The sequence below is a fragment of the Pinus tabuliformis genome, chromosome 3_2, assembly GCF_031772625.1.
Source record: "Pinus tabuliformis cultivar Carrire ecotype Pingquan chromosome 3_2, CPIR1, whole genome shotgun sequence".
NCBI lineage: Eukaryota > Viridiplantae > Streptophyta > Pinopsida > Pinales > Pinaceae > Pinus > Pinus tabuliformis.
The window spans coordinates 251729319-251745510 of NC_142302.1; positions in this window are offsets into that span (position 1 = coordinate 251729319).

Sequence of the window (16192 nt, forward strand, 5' to 3'; positions counted from 1 at the left end):
TTTTGAGTCCTTGATCCAACCTTTAAGGATCTTCCCCTTAAGATTTGGATCTTCTTCCCCCTTTCGTGGATCCCTAACTCCTTCTCCTTCCCTATAAATACATTCCCTTATATCGTCAAATGGTTGGTGAAAATAGATTAGTCACACTTTTGCTAAATTGTCCCTAATTGCTGCCAATTTGTGGAGAAAGGAGAGCTTGAGAAGCCTTGGCTTGGACTTGGAAACCCATCCTGAAGGAGGCTTCCAACATCAAGGAAGTGGTTGTATGATTTCGTCTTGTGTTTATTATTAATACAATGCATGTTTACTTTCCATAAGCGTGTAAATGACTACTTGCTCAGTCTGATACTCCTTGATTTGTCGTATGGTTTACATTAGAATGCATTTCTATGTTTTTTATTTTTTGTCTTTGTTCGATCTCTCTTGCAAGTATTCGTTCACAACAGAATAGCGAGGATCGAGCTTGGAAGCGAGTAGACCGAGATCAAAATCGAAATGCGACCGCATAAGAATGAGGTAGGTCCTATTTCCTCTCTCATGTCATTTGGATTTGAACTAGGAGAGTTTTTCATGTATTTGTTTTGGTTGTTACTAGATCCACTCATTAGACTAGAGGGATCGCTTCCATTTGTAGAAGGGACTGCCTAGTTAACAAATTTGTGACTCCGCTAGGGAGACTATATCCCTTTTAACCCTCCTTTTGCATTTTTCCTTTTTGATTAGTTTGGCTATCTTTCAGTGATCCTTGGTTTTGATTTCCTTTGAGTCTGCGATATGAGTAGCCTATGTTTCAGGGTATCAGGTCTAGGTTTTTGTTCCAACTTTTTTTGTTTCTCCTAAGCTTTTCTCACCCAGCACCTTTTTTGTTAGACACGGTCGTGTTGTAGTGCTGATTTTTGCCTGTACATTCACGCTGGAAACCCTGTCTTCCACTATCTGCCCATGTTGGTCCAGTTTCCCATCCAACACAGATTCTTCTATGTGTAGTAGTGCTTCCACAATGAGCTTTGCTATGTAAAGGAGCATTGATGACCCTGCAAGTGAATTTTTTTCTATGAAAAGTAGTGTTGGTCCTTAAAATTGGGATTTTTTAGGGTTTCTACTAAAAAATCCTAGTGTGTCATGATCTTTGAGGTCATCCTCCTACTCTTTGTGCATTGCATTTTCTTTAATTTGTGTTAGTTTATTTTTGGTGTGAAAAAGTCCCTCTCATTGTTCGAAGTGGTGAAAGTAAATTTTGGTTCGGCCTTTGATTATTTGAGTCAATTAAAATTGTTGTTCGCTACTTGTATATTTGGAAGGAATGTTGACTTGTTGTTGTTTGAGCATTATTAGTTATTTTGAGACCATAAATTTCTTTTTTTTTGCATTCATTTAGTTTTCATCTCATAATTTACTTTTCGTAAAGTGCATTAGATCACATTGCATTGAAAATTCATTTTTTGAGATTTTTCATTGGTCACAGGTCATATTGTCTAGTGATTTAAAGATAAAAGTCCATCAAGTGCATTCTCATTCATTAAAATAAAAAGTTAAATCATTTTCCTTTTGGTGGTTGTATTTGGAAAATGAAAGATCTAGTTAGGAAATCTTTGTTTGTTGCATTCTTCGTTGTTGCATCATTGTTTAAAGCTCTTCCCTTACTAGATTAGATTTATTTGAAATGGAACGAATACTTTTCTCATGATAGTTGCATCATAGGTGTTCAAGTGACAACGTTTTGAGCGTTAAAACCATCATTTAATTGAAGATCAACGTTAAAATTTACCTCTATTAACCTAAGGAGCATTCGAAACATTAACAAAAACATTTAAAGTTCTAGGCTTGAAATGTGTTTCGACGTCAATAAACGTAGGAGCTATCATTATTTTCCAGCATTGTATTATGGGGTTGAAATCCCATTCCATGTACAGTAGTGTATAGGATTGTTCTACAGTACTTTCAGGTATATTAGAGGCACTCCATGGATGGTAAGTATATGGGAACACTCTCATCGACCAGTTACACATTAGACAACACTACTATGGACTGCATTCCCACATACCATTGCATATATTTTGGGAGTCCCCAATAGGTTTCTATCCATCCATAGGTAACCACATCTACCACCTTGTATACTGTGATACACCGAACACAACATTTAGGGAGATTGGTTGTCGTACATTAAGTCCTTGGTTTGCCAAGGTGTATATTCGAGTTCACAGTTGCTTGGTAAACCTTTATGCTTAGTTACCCATTTTATTTATTTTTGTTAAGTTCTAAAATCAATTAATTGACCTCAGAAAAACATCCTTCCAGTGGAAATAATCCTTAGTAGTTCTTAGGTTGAGACTAATGGAAACAGTTCCTAAGTTCACCAACTAGGGAAACCCCTTTGACAAGAATCCTGGTTCTTTTCCTTCTTTTGGAAATGTTGGTGCTCCGGTTGATCTTAAATTTGACCCTTCACCTTCTTCGCCTATTTGGTCTTCTTCCTCTTCTTCTAGTGAAAGTCTGCAAGCTAGTAACCAGGTGGATAGGAAGAAGAAGAAAATGAAGATTAAGAAGAAGAAAAATAAGCAAAAGGCTAACCAAGCAGTCATTGCTACTGATGTAGTTGATGTTGAAAAATATTCCAATCAGCCCCGAAAAGTGAAATTCCCTTGCATGTTTTGTAAGGGTGACCACCTTCTTAGAGATTTAACTGGTATTCCCAAGGTATTAGAAGTGTGGTTCACAGGTTCCCATCATCCTTCATCATCAGCCTCTGGAGATCATGTTGAAGATAAACCTTCAACTAGTAACGATAAAACCCATGGGAGAAAGGGAAAAGTCAAATTTCCCTGTAGGTTATGTGAAGACAATCATCCTATTTACATTTTTCCTCATATCGATGAAGCCTCAAAAGTATTAGATAACCTTACTGCTTCTCAACCTATTCTTCCAACTGGTTATCAGAATCTTTCCCTTCATCCTCCACTAGTTGATCAAGTGATTGATTAGAACTCATCTTCGATCAATCGCACTCTCTCTGAAAATGAATCTCATGAGTCCGTTTCTGACCAACCATTGGTTGAGGAAATGGTTGATTCGATTCCACCTTCAGTTGATCATATCTATCCTATATAGAGTGATGTTCATATGACTCAATTTCTTCTAGTTTCTTCATATTCAAAAGAATTAGGGGTAAATCACCCTATTCCCATAGTACAGGGGGTGATCCTCTTGTTCCCACTGTACAGGGGATCAATTATCCTATTCCCATGGTACAGGGGGGTGATCCTCCTGTTCTTATAATATAAGGGGGAAATTCTCCCATTACGATGGCACCCACTCCAAGTAATTTAGTCACTTTCTTTGATTGGAGTCGACTGACAGGATGTCGTCTTCCTTCCTATGTGCCCTTTTAGATCATGGTACAGACTTATAATATACCTATACCTGGAACAATCATAGATGAAGGCGCATATGCTAGTATTATGTCCTCAACTACTTGGTAAGCTTTAGGTTCTCCGCAGCTTGTGCCCGTTACCCGGAATATGTCACCTTTTGATAGAGCAACTAGTCAACCCTTAGGGATCCTTTCGAAGTTGCCTATTACTTTGCGAGGAAAGGTCATCTATCTCGACGTGATGGTTTTCCAAGGCCCTTCGGATTTTAATGTACTCCTCAGCCATGACTATGTTTATGTCATGGAAGCTCTTGTCTCTTCTCTCTTTCTTGTCATATATTTCCTGCATGAAGGAAGAATTGTGGCCAGTGATCTACTTTCGTTCATGGGTCCTAATTTGTCTTTGTATGCAAGTGGTATCACGTCCATCACATGTTAATTATGTGGCCACCTATTTTGTGCCTGCATCTACTGATGATCTAGTCAGTGATATAGTGCATCATGTACTGGGGGCATTGGAACCTGATCTTTCCATTAGATCCCTTGACATTTATCCCTTCCAGAGCATTGTTCTCCCATTTGATGAGAACCTCTTGGAAGCTATGACCTCTTATAGGCCTTAATCAAGGTCCCCATGGGGATAGTTCATTTAGTATGTCAACCTCATTAAAAAATGAAATAGGTCCCCATGAGGATCGTTCTTTTACTATGTCAACCTTGTTAAAAAATGAAATAGGTTTGCATGAGGATATTTTTTTTACTATGTCAACCCCGTTAAAAAGAAAAATAGGTCCCCATGAGGATATTTCTTTTACTGTGTCAACCTCAATAAAAAATGAAATAGGTCCCCATGAGGATAGTTCGTTTACTATGTCAACCTCATTAAAAAATGAAATAGTTCTCCATGAGGATAGTTCTTTTACTATGTCAACCTCATTAAAAAATGAAATAGGTCCCCATGAGGATAGTTCTTTTACTATGTCAACCTTATTAAAAAATGAAATAGGTCCCCATGAGGATAGTTCTTTTACTATGTCAACCTCGTTAAAAAATGAAATAGGTCTCCATGAGGATAGTTCTTTTACTATGTCAACCTCGTTAAAAAATGAAATAGGTCCCCATGAGGATAGTTCTTTTACTATGTCAACCTCATTAAAAAATGAAATAGGTCCCCATGAGGATAGTTTGTTTACTATGTCAACCTCATTAAAAAATGAAGTAGGTCTCGATGAGGATAGTTCTTTTACTATGTCAGTCTCGTTAAAAAATGAAATAGGTCCCCATGAGGATAGTTCTTTTAATATTTCAACCGCGTTAAAAAATGAAATAGGTCCCCATGAGGATAGTTCTTTTACAATGTCAGCCTAGTTAAAAAATGAAATAGGTCCCCATGAGGATAGTTCTTTTACTATGTCAGCCTAGTTAAAAGATGAAATAGGTCCTCATGAGGATAGTTCTTTTACTATGTCAACCTAGTTAAAAAATGAAATAGGTCCCCATGAGGATAGTTCTTTTACTATGTCAACCTCATTAAAAAATGAAACAAAGTGTCAGAGCAGAGTTCATGTACTTGTTTCAAGCTCATTAACAAATGAAACAAGGTGTTATGATCATGGTTATTTTCATGTGTCAAGGTCATTAAAAAATGAAACAAATCCCCTTCCAATTCAAGTCTTTGATTAGATCTTGTATACTCCCAGTCGATTCTTTCACTTGATCCCATAAATGAAACTTCATTCCATCCACACGTTAGTAACTAGTAGTTTTCTTAGGTGACTGAAATGAAGCCTGGGGGGCATGTACCTTGAATTGATTGATTATGTTGTGGGTATGCAAATAAATCTCAAGCATATTTTCTACATCTTTCAAGGCTGTGTAAAAATGAAACTATTTTCAAGCAGAGTTTCCTATGTTTCAAGCTTGTGTAAAAATGAAACTATTTTCATCTTACCTCTCGTGATTGACATTTCTATTAGCTTGTTTTTTCCAAATGAGCCTTGGTTTTTTTGTTGCATTTCCAGCATATCTTTGGCCAATCATACACTTTCACTTGGTTGTTTTACCCTTGCCTAAGAAAAATCTGCAATGAATGGTCTTATTAGCCAACCTCTTCACCTTTACATGCTTTGAGCAGTTCCATCATGACTAGAACCAGTTTCTGTCTTTTTATACCACTCATTCCTCCAAGAGGAGTCCTCTTTTAGCTCTTTTCGGACTCCAAAAAATATGAAAATATTGCAGAGAAATGTTCTTTTCAAACTCATTAAAGTAAATGAAATGATATCTACTAGGTATAAGTTTAACCCTTGTTCGGACTGAGATAGACTATTGTATGAAAAAGGAATACCCTAGTCACATGTGGCTAAGAGGTTCTCTTGAATATTATTTTCTACCTTTTTGGATTTGAGAGACTATCTATGAAAAGGGACCTCTGGAGTTTTATTTTTGCCTCCTTTTCAAACTCTCTAAACATGAAAAATATGTCGAGTTACCCCTCGGTCAGACTCATAAAACTTAAATGACACGGGACTTGTCACCATGACAACAACGAGCTACTCCTTCCTAGGGCTCATTAGACTTATTCGGATGGATTCATCCAAAGGATGAAATTATACGACAAGAATATAGTATCCTCTTCAAGCTTGTGATTAAAGGTAAATAGGTGCTCGCTAGAAATACTAGGGAAAAGTGGAAGTAAATATGTCTTGTATTTTGAATGAAAGGAAACATGTCACTCTTGAACATGACACTCATTTGCATTTTGTGTCAAGTTTGGGATATCCTCACTTAGTCACTTACTTTCCTGGGTTTGTGAAATCCATTTGCCTCTCATTTTATCATTACCTTTCATCATCATGACCAATGATCCCATTTTTAGTCAAATGCTGCCAATCTCCAGAGTCATGTTGCCGATATGTTCAAGAGATGCTTCATCTACAAATTCAAACATCTATTGAGCTTCTCTACTACAATCCTAAATCACTCTCACCAAATTTACAAAGCCCTTTGTTTCATGTTGATGATGTGGAAAACATTATGGCCCTCCTTTGGTGGATCACTTTCTGTCGACTTCAACTCATTATCTAGGAAGATGATCTAGAAACTCCCTTTCAGTACCTTGGAGCTTGCATGCCTTAACGGGGGGTTATTCAAATTTGATGATAGATTGACATCATTGGCCTTCAATCAGATGATTCTACGAGTGTTCGACTTTAGCTTCCTTATTCACACTTGTGGATTATGCTATTGTACTGGTTTACATCAATGACGAGTAACTATGTGGTTTCTACCATGTTCGACCTCAACACGTCTATTTGCATGGTTAGATACATACTTTGGTTGGATCGAGACAGAGATGAATACCCTAGATTTCATTTGATGAATCTAGTTTGTGTGGAGTTATTTAGTATTAATGATTGTATACATGATACTCTCTAGTCGTATGGCTACATCCATGTCGTGGATCCATACATATGATCCTTTCTAGTTGGATGGTTGCGTCCATGGTATGGATCCATACATATGATCCTTCACTTGTAAAGCACTTCAACCATCACTTCATGTTCTGACTTCATGCTTTAGGAGGCATCTATCATATAGTAATTTGCCGCACTCCCTTTCTTATACCCTGAGCCGTCGAAATTTTCAAAAAAAGTGGCAAAGCAATAAAAGTTGTCAATGATTTCACCATGAAAAACATTGATCAGAGCATCCTTGAAGAAAATAAGAATAAATTCCTTGAATTAATTTTGCAAGAACTTGTCAAAAAACCCTATTTGCGAGCCCAACACTACTTTTAGCAAGAAAACTCGTGATGGTACCCTATGGTCTAACTAGTGACTAGTGCTAGCAACACGAAGTTGGATAGGAAAATCCACACTAATCCTCTTCATGCAATTTCTCCAAAAATGGAGTAGAAGCTTATCTTACTAGAAGCGTCGAGAATGACGAGTTGGTTATTGTTGACTAAGGATATGGTCTATTTCTCCCATTTTTAGTCCTCGATCCTACCTTTAGGGACATTACCCTTAAGATGTGGAACTTCTTCCCCCTTTTGTGGATCGCTAACTCCCTATCCTTCCCTATAAATGCATTCCCTTATACACTAAAATGGTTGGTTAGACTAGATTGGTCATGCTTCTACTAAATTGTCCCTACTTGCTGCCAATTTGTGAAGAAGAAAGGAGAGCTTGATAAATCTAGGCTTGGACTTGGGAACCCATCCCGAAGGAGGCTTCCAACATCAAGGCAGTGGTCGTATGCTTCCCTCTTTTGTTTACTATTAATACAGTGCATGTTTACTTTTTATAGGCATGTAAATGACTACTTTCTTACTATGATTCTCCTTGATGTGTCGTATGGTTTACATTAGAATTCATATTGTATGTTTTTCCTTTGTTGTCTTTATTTGTTCTATCTTGCAGGTATTCATTCACAACAAAATAGAGAGGATCGAGCTTGGAAGTGGGGAGATTGAGATTGAAATCGAAAATTGGCTACATAGGAGTGAGGTAGGCAATATTTCCTCTCCCATGTCATTCTGATTTATACTAGGAGAGTTTTTCATGTATTTGTTTCGGTTGTTACTAGATCAACTCATTGAACTAGAGGGACCACTTCTATCTATAGAAGGGATTGCCTAGATAATAGACCCTGAAGATCCCACTTCGAAATTTTGTCTAAAAATACCATCCTGACCTGTCCCAAATAGAAATGAATAGGATTGAGGGAATGGTTGAAGCCCTATAATCAAATCTAAATTTTTTTATGTAGTATCTCCTTTCCCGTGAATTTATATAATTTATTCCCTATAATGTCTGATGAGGAATACATCAGTTTCTAGATTGGAGAGCCTTGAGCCGCCTCCATTCTCACCTCTTTGTGATTTTGATGTTTTATATACTTTTCTCTCATTACTTGTGTCAACCATTGATTCAGCTCCATGGTCATGACGAGTAGAGCTTGGCCCCCATTACCATATTCATCATATTTGGGTTGCTTATTCCAATCCATTCATGTTGTTTAGGTTATCTAACAATTTTCCAATTTACCAAATGGTATTTTTTCGTTTCTTTCCTTCCTCCCTTCCACATAAATTTTATAATATAAATCCCCAATTGATGCAATACATACTTGGGAGTTTGCTGGACAAAGAATTGATACAATGAGATTGTTGAAAGCACTGACTTCACCAGGGTTCCCCTCCTTGCATGGTTGAGCCAGATTCCTCCCCAATTCAGTATTTTAGATTTGATTTTGTCAAGGAATTTTTGCCAGGCATAGGAAGCATCTCGTCTTAGGAAAATAGGAACACCTAAATAATTAAAATTTTTCTAGTCCCTTCTATTTTTTTTCTTTCTAGGGGGAGATGTTCCAGCTATATATATGAGTTTTTCTTTCATTGATGGCCAATCTTGATGCACTTAGGAATATATCGAGGTTTCCTTTGAATCACCTAGAAATAAAAACAGAGGCACCTCCCAACAAAATTGTGTCATCTACAAACTATCCACGACTAATACTTTTGATTCCATCTTTACATCTATTGGGGTCCTACTATTGATTATAGATTCAGTCCCTTTTGTACATTTATTGTCAACTTGGAGTTTGTCTGGTTATTTCAAGGTTATTTTGCAAGGTCTATGTGGGCTATAGGTTCCCTACCCAGTATCGATCAATTATGAAATACAAAGTCCTTGGCCCAAGAGAATTATAAATTAATCCAACAGAAATTGACAATCAAGTAACAATGATCTTGAATAACATCAACCCTAAGTAACAACAATCTGATGTCATAACAATTCGAACTAACAACAATTATAAATAATAGCAAGGGAATGAACAAAAATCATAAAACATTAACGATATCAAATAAAATACATACTAAACCACACGAGTTATATTCCAACAACACTTGATCGAAAGAGTGGGCCCAACTCTCCGATTAGGGTTGTGGAAAAGAATTACAAATCGCACCAAGTTAATGGTATGTTGCTACGCTCATTAATTCATAAAAAGCATTATAAGATGCTTTTTGATGTTACAAGAAAAAAATATGATAATCCATTCTTCACAACTACGCCATAGTTATGTACAACCGACATTACATAAAATAGAATGACTTAACAAACCCATAAATTATGGTGATCTAACTTCACAAAAATGTGCAATAGTTTCTCTTAAGACAAAACATAATGAAAAGATAGTAATAACGCTAAGTCTACCAACTTTTCAGGCAGTTGGTTGGTTGATGGCTTAGCCAAAGAATAGCACCACAAGTTCACGATCGACAACATCATGATGGGTTATGTTTTGCCAAATGACGTGCGAATTGTTGAGTAATTTGCAAGCAATATCGTGGGTAAGTCACTTAAGTATTGTTCCCGCTAGGACTACCACCTCATTAATCAACAATTCAATAAGACATGCCAATATGTTATACCTTTAATTAATTGGTATATAGATTAACCTCATAAGAGCTATAAATTCGACATACAAGAATATGTGGAAGTAGGTAAAAATGGGTAATTTCACGAGAAAACAATATCTGAGCCCTAGAAGGAGAAGAGAATCCTGATATTGTTCCTATTTTATACTCAGCATGTCTACCATCATGATATGAAGGGGTACAGAGGGTAGCCTTGGCATAGCCCCCTGGTGGCTATGAAGAAATCAACCACTCTACCATTAACTAACAATGCAATCGAAGGAGTAGAAATACAAAGGGCCATCCACTTGACGAATGTTTCATCGAACCCCATATTTTCTAAAACTTTTAACAAAACATTGTGCCTGACTTTGTCAAAATCATTTTCCATGTATAGCTTTATTATCATTCCTTGATCACCTCTTCGTTAGCTCGATTCAATGGCCTTTTGAAGGAGAATAATATTATCAAAAATTTTCCTCCCTAGAACAAACCCCCCTGGTTGGCCAATATCAAATTAGGAAAGAGAGGTTTGAGCCTCGAGGTGAGCAACTTCTAGAAAAAATTATAAGAAACATTCTAGAGGGATATATGATGAGATATGGAAAAGGAGGAAGGCTTTGAATCTTTGGGGATTAAGGCTAAGAAGGGAGTATTTATTCCCCCACCCATAATGAATCTCTGAAAGGAGTATCCAACCATTCTACAAAGACCTTTCTTAATTACCTCCTACAATTTTTATAGAAATTGGCCAAGAACCCATCTGTGCTAGGGGCCTTATCGAGGGGGAAGGAGAAGACTATAGCCTTAATCTCCTCAATCGATGGAGCTGATACTAATTATTTATTCATGTCTGTCGAGACTGCAAGGAGTCTTTCCAGGAAATAATCTTCATTGTCAACATCCCACAGTGGGTCCAACCCATAGAGGCTTCCAAAATGCTCCACCATTGTTCTCTTTATTTCTTCAAAATTATTTATGGTATGCCATCCAAAATTGATATGAGCAATGTTTTTTTTTTTTTTTTTATTTCACTAAACTTAGCTTGCTTATGGAAGAAATTTGTGTTCCTATCCCCAAACAACAACCAATTGTTTCTTGATTTTAGTCTCCAATACTCTTGTTTCCTTCTGAGATTAGAGCAGAGGGCTTTGAAGGTCTCAACTTCTTTTTGGAAGTCTGATAATGTTTACCTGACAGGTTTCCATTTGTCCATGTATTGAGGCTAGGTTTTCTTCCATTTAATTTATGTCATATTAGCTTTCAAGTTTATTTTATTTTAGACATTTTTTGATGTTTCCTTTCAACCTTTCAATTTTTGTTTCCTAAATAGTGACCAGGCTGCCCTCGACCCACTTGGACCAAGAGAGGGACACCACACCAGGAACCGAGGAGAGTCCAACCATAAAGGGAAGAACTAGAAGGGGATGGGGCCTAGGTTAGGGGATGGGGAAATTAGAAGGCTTATTGGGCGATGGTTTGATCCACACCACGGCAAGAGGGAAGACTTAAGGCACATGCTCAAAATTAAAATGTTGTATGAGGTTAGAAAATGGCCACGCCTAGCAATAACGTGACTTGGGTTAGATCTTTTATTATTCTAGGTGTAGAGAAATTTCTGAGGCTTAACATAGAAACGGTTTAGTTTTAGGATAATATCCTCCATAATCTCCCGAAAGGTGTCTCTTACAGTTGAGCCTACCATTTTCTCGTGTATACCCATTGTGGTATTAAAATCTCCTCCCAAAATGTAATTTCGACCATACTTTGAACCTTTTAACTCCATCAAAGATTTCTAACATTCTTGTTTTTCTTGTAAATGTGCAGGCATGTATACGTTGATCACAATGAAGATTTGTTGCATCTCTATAATATTAAAAGAAGCTGTTAGCTAGTGGGTGGTTTTTAAAGAGCTTACCAGTTGAGGTTTTGTTGGATTCCACATCATACATAGCCCTCTTGATGCTCCTCTCGAGCTTACTACTACATAATTATTGTGGCCCCATATTTTGTTGTGGAGTGAGTGAAGGTTAGACTCCTCTAACTTTGTCTCCTGAAGAAAAGTGACTACTAGTATTTCCTTTTGGATTAGATATTTCACTTCTAATATTCTTTTCCTAGATCCTAGTCCCATATAGTTCCAAGATATTATATTCATAAATCACTTTTTTTTTGTTGCCACCCCCTAGACAGGGCCCATATTACTTCCTTTTTCATCTCATTTGTTCCCCAAGCCAGCTAGCTGGTGAGGTATTGTATGTTGAAGTCCCAACACTTTGTCATTTTCTATTTTTTCCCACCTTATTTCTTTCTTTGGTTTCCTTTCTGATCTTCTAAAATTCCCATCCATATCCTTGGTCCTTGTGTCGTCTGACTTGTCGTTTGCTAAGATCTAAGTATTTTTGTTCCCAGTACTTCCTTTGATGATAAAATACCTTCATCTTCCTCCTCTTCATCCAAATATTCATTTGTACTGCTTTTAAGCCCCTATACTACTAGTGTAACCCCTTATTGTTATTAGTCAAACCCACTTATTATATTGATGTACCCATATAGTGCCCATATTGTTACTATTGTGCCCCATAGAAGCCCACTATTGTTATTATTGTGCCCTTACATTATTATTGTTATGTCGGCTTTGATTATGTTATGATCCCTTAGACTCCTATATATAGGAAGGAGGTATTTTCATTTGTTTCATCCAAGAATTGTTCATTTATGTAATTTAAAGGAGGTTTCCCCCTCGAAGAGGCTAAATTCTAAGGCGTTGATCTATCTTTTCTATCCTTTCTTGAGCTGGCTTCATAACATTTGGTATCAGAACTTTGGATTCTAGGGTTTCGCTGCTCCAAAACAGGTCATCGTGGAATTTTCGCTATAACTTTCTTTCTGCGATGTTTCAGAAGCTAAAAAGAAAACCCATTTGAGAAGAAATCACGTTGAATCTTGGGTCTGAATTTCAGAGATTTTCGCACTATGCGGAGATATGATCTGAGGAAGTTTGTCTTTTTGCAGACTCCTGAATCACATTCCAAACAGGTGACCTAGGGAAAATCATCATAACTTTCTCTCTGTGCATTGGATTGAAATTTTGTAAGAAGGTACAAAAAGAGGATAGACTGTAGTTTCTTGTATATATTTTTTAGAGCCAGAGGTCGAAACAGTGACTTGTGGTATGTCGTACAAGTTCTCTCTACTAAACTAGTCTATGATAAGGTCACTATGAGATATTGTGCATAACTCTTTCTTGGAAAATCCAATTTGGATCAGACTGGTGGCACTAGAAAGAGGACACAGAGGGCTACTATAGGTCGCAATTTCAAAACTTAAAGATTCGAAAGTATAGAGTTACAGTCGTTTCAAGATCGAGCTCCTAAAATCAAGAAAAAGCAAGATGAGGAAGTTTGATGGCAAGGATCTGGTAAATTGGATACTTCAGATGGAGCAATATTTTGATCTACATGGTGTACCACTATTACAAAAGGTATGTATTGCATCCTCATATTTAGAACTGGATCAATTTTTATGGTATGAAGGGCTTTGTTCTCGTAAACAACTTGTTACGTGGTCAATTTTCACGGAGGAAATGATAGGACATTATGAGGATACAAAGAGCAACACCTTCTTTAGAGAAACACCACAACAATTGGAAAGAGTAAAAGGGCTTTGTGACATAGTGAGAAGAAAAATTATGGAAACCAGGAAGTATACCCCTCACAACTATAAATATGGAAGTGTTGCTTCTCCTAGCCTTCCACAACCTACAAGGGTTACACCACAACAATTGGAAGAAAAAAGAGAAAAAGGGCTTTGCTACAATTGTGATAGCAATTCACTAAAGGTCATAAGTGTGTTGAGAAGAAATTATTTTACATAGAATATGAAGAGGAGGAAGAAAAGGATCAAGAAACATCAAAAGAAGAAGATATACGCCAAGACCCCACCCCAGAGAAAGAAGAAATGAATCAGACCATATCTTGTAAAGCATTGGAAAGAATTACCACTTCTCAAACTCTCAAGATAGAAGGACATATCAAGAAGAAAAAGGTGCAAGAAGTGAAAGATCACATCGAGAAAGAAGAAATGAATCCAACCATATCTTGTAATTCATTGGTCGAAATTACCACTCCTCAAACTATCAAGATAGAAGGACATATCAAGAAGAAAAATGTTCAAGAAGTGAAAGATCACTTCGAGCATCAAGAAATGAATCCAACCATATCTTGTAAAGGATTGGAAGAAATTACCACTCCTCAAACTCTAGAGATAGAAGGACATATCAAGAAGAAAAGGGTTCAAGCAGTGGAATATGACATCGAGCATCAACAACAAGTTCTCCAACTTTTAAAGGATAATGCCACTTTGGTGCAAAATCGAATGAAACAACAGGCAGATCAACATCGCAGTGAAAGAAGTTTTGATGTAGGTGATTGGGTATTCCTATGGCTACAACCATATAAGAAAATGTCCCTCAAACAAGCTAAGAAGGATAATAAATTATCACCAAAGTATTATGGTTCGTACAAGGTGTTGCAAAAGATTGGTACTGTGGCATACAAATTGGAGCTTCTTGCAGCTTCTCGATTACACCCATTTTTCCATGTTTCATGTTTAAAGAAGGTTATAGGTGACAAGCTACCAGTTTAAACAATATTTCTAGAACTTGACGAGGAAGGAAAAATCATATTAGAACCTGGAGTAGTCACAGAAACAAGAACCCGACAGCTACGAAATCGATCAATTTCAGAGTATCTCATCAAGTGGAAGAACTTGCCCACTGAAGATTCCACAGGGGAGGACAAGAATTTTATACAGAAGCATCAAGAACTACTCAAGCGTTGAGGAAAACACTTTTTGAAGGAGAGGGGCATGTTAAGCCCCTATACTACTAGTGTAACCCCTTATTGTTATTAGTACAACCCACTTATTATATTGATATACCCATGTAGTGCCCATATTTTTACTATTGTGCCCCATAGAAGCCCACTATTGTTATTATTTTGCCCTTACATTATTATTGTTATGTCGGCTCTGATTATGTTATGACCCCTTAGACTCCTATATATAGAAAGGAGGTCTTTTTATCTGTATCATCCAAGAATTGTTCATTTATGTAATGTAAAGGAGGTTTCCCCCTCGAAGAGGCTAAATTCTAAGGCGTTGATCTATCTTTTCTATCTTTTCTTGAGCTGGTTTGATAACAACTGCTAGTTGTTTCCAGAGTAGAGCTTATTTTCTTTTGTTTTTTCGAGGCAGGAGAGGGAAAGGTGGACACAGTTGAATTATCTGCACAGATTATTTGAGGGGGAGGGGGGAGAGATTCCAACCTTGAGAGTAGAATTGAGGACTACAAATCGATTTTCTTTGTCATGACATGATCCACCCACCACTTGAGGAATCAAGGGGGGATGGGGTACTCCAACTTGGACCAACATCCTTGGTGGTCGATTTGTGACTTGGGTTGGCCCATTCTTCTACCTTAGGTTACCCTTTTTTCTTTTTACTTTTCGTCATTGTACATTTGATTCTCTTGGTTGTTTTTTCTTGCTATCTAGGATTTTTGGGAAGATTTTAATGAAGTGTCAATATTCATGTGAAAGCTCACATTTAAATGGGAGTTGATCGTAATCAAATTCCTGCACATGCATCCATCTATCCATACAGATACTTACTATTGTTGGGAGACCTTTGTCTAATTTGACCTCCACATAGATCCTATCACATCTGAATAGGCCATCCTTCAGTCTGGAATAGTAGATATACTTTCCCAGGGAGTTCCCTATCATCCTTAAAGTAGCATCGTTCCAATAGTGAAGGGGAGACACATCAGCTTTACTAGACTGGAATTGAGGAAGGAACGTCACTTTCCGGATTAAATCTTGGACTCCAGCGATCCGAATACAAGCTTTGGGACCCCATGAAGTATGGACTGCTTCTGAACACTAAATATTTATCCAACCTATTCTCAAAATAAAAGCTATAGAAACCTTTACCACAAAAAGAGGATATCACCTAACCTTTGATGAGAGGTTTCCAATTCTTCTCCATCTAGGATTTAACCATCCACAAAGATGGCCAAAGGCCCATGAACTAGCTAATAAACACCTAGTTTGTGAGCTGCAAAGAAAGAGAATGTGCTTGAGGGGCACTAATCTCTATCTTTGGGATCTCCTTGTCCTGTTTCAAAAACTTTGGTGTGCCTTGCTTCTAAAACTTGGGAGATGACACCACCAAGGAGCTGAACATAACAATATTTTCCAGCAAAGGCTCTACCTAGGATAATACTTCCATCGTGGCCCATACTAGAACGAGATGTTTTCCAAGACCAAAAATAATCGAGAGAAAACATAGGGGAAGGGAGGGGGGAATTTTGCAGGAGGCTGAGAGGATCCCAA